Here is a 1,856-nt window from a genome sequence, read left to right as displayed (position 1 = left end):
TTGACGCAGAGGGAGAACCGTGAACGAATTGTTTGCAACGACGTCAGGTCCTACTCAAGCCGTATTGCTTTCCGTGGGATTGAAGTGCTCGTAAAACAAACCCCCCTTGAAATTAGAGCAGTCCTTGCGGCTCCATAGAGGCAGCAACACACCTATATATATACTCGCGTTCATACATACACATACGCTCTCTTCTACGTCGTGCCCCTCCTCGCGCACGATACAATGTCTTCCATCCCCCCTACCCCCTGCCCGCGCCGCCCCTATCACAGCCCTCCACCCCGCGCGCCAGTGAAACTAACACTGTGCATTACCATCACAATGGCTAGATTAAAAAAGAAGGGGTGTGGGATACGCACCCCTGGTCCCTTCTATGGTGGGGGTAGTTTGGTGGAAGGGGGCGGGGAGGAAGAGGGTAGAAACGACGTGTCTGACACGTATGGGCGAACGATGGAAACAGGAACGTTTTCAGAAGCGGTCGAAGCTTCCAGCAGGGCGCAGCCAACCCTTTCCTCTTTCAGGTGAACCGATTGCGCGCGTAATCCGTCCTTGTTGTTGGCTACAGAGCTAGGAGAAAGCTGACCTGTCTCTTTCTCTCCGCTTTCGTTTCTCTCTGTGTATTCGGTATATACGGAGGTCGATGGAACCTTCCCAGCGAGGGATTATCGATTGCTCTCTGATTATGTTGCTTTCTTTAAAAATATTCCGGTTAATCTTCCCGCCTAGGGTTGTACCGGGTGTTTGATGTTTTTTCGACGGATTAAGGAATCGATAGGGGTGTAGAGGTGTGAAAGCGGGAGATATGGGATTTGGATATCGAAGGACCGGGTGGAGCATTCTTCTTGGAATAATTCATATTGTGCCGGATAGAATTCTGAGACGGTGGCGGTGGTGGTTCGAGCAATTTGCTCAGAAATGTTGTGACTAGCTGGGACCTGGTTTTATTTAGGGGAAACGAAAAGAGAGAGAGAGAGAGAGGGAGAGAGAGAAATGTTTGAATGGTGGGCAGGTTGACCCCACAGTCAACAGTTAACGATTTTCAATGGCGATTGGATGTCAGCATCACTCTCCGCCAATCAGAGAGTGATGCTGACATCCGGACAAACGGACAATGGGAAAGCGCTAAATGCTCACGGTGCGCGTTCAATCCGGTGAATACGAGCGGCGTCTATTGGGGGTTCCACCCCGCTATTACAGTCAATGACGGAACATACGAAACACTATTCATCCGACGCGTTTGTTCCTTACACACGTCGTGTAAGTATAGCGTGGCCCGGCTGGATGGATCGGCGGAGCCACGGTTTTGCCGCGGGGTTATGCGAGTGACGCCTGTTTGTAAACCCGCCAGACAGACATTTCCAACGATGAACCATCGTATCGTGTACATGTATGTTACTGGCAAAGTGTAAAATCTGGCAATGTATACAGTACATAAGGAATAAGTTGGAACAGAGATTTGTTGGAACAGAGATACGGAAATGTTAAGTTGCAGACTGATTTATCGAACAGAATTGAAAAACAATAACAAGTATATTTAAATAATAGTAGAAATATTGAAATACACTGTACTCTCAAATATTCTATACCTTCGACAAATGATGGACCTTGAAAACAAAATTTTGTACTTTTTGTCTTACTTCTATGATTTTGCTCTTTCTGTGTTTGGTAATTTTTTCAAAAGTAACGCTTTTCGCTTGTCTACATCTGAATTATTATTTTGTATACTTTTTATAAATGTTCAATGCCTGGTAATTAAATATTGTATATCAATACTTTGCCTATAGCTGTGGTTCTCCCCTTTTTTACACAAAATGCGATTTTACAAACATTATTTATGTTTTAGTAATACAAATTAT

The sequence above is a fragment of the Habropoda laboriosa genome, unplaced genomic scaffold, assembly GCF_001263275.1.
Source record: "Habropoda laboriosa isolate 0110345459 unplaced genomic scaffold, ASM126327v1 scaffold440, whole genome shotgun sequence".
Classification (NCBI taxonomy): domain Eukaryota; kingdom Metazoa; phylum Arthropoda; class Insecta; order Hymenoptera; family Apidae; genus Habropoda; species Habropoda laboriosa.
The sequence above is the reverse complement of the archived record's forward strand: the minus strand, read 5'-3'. Positions refer to the sequence as shown.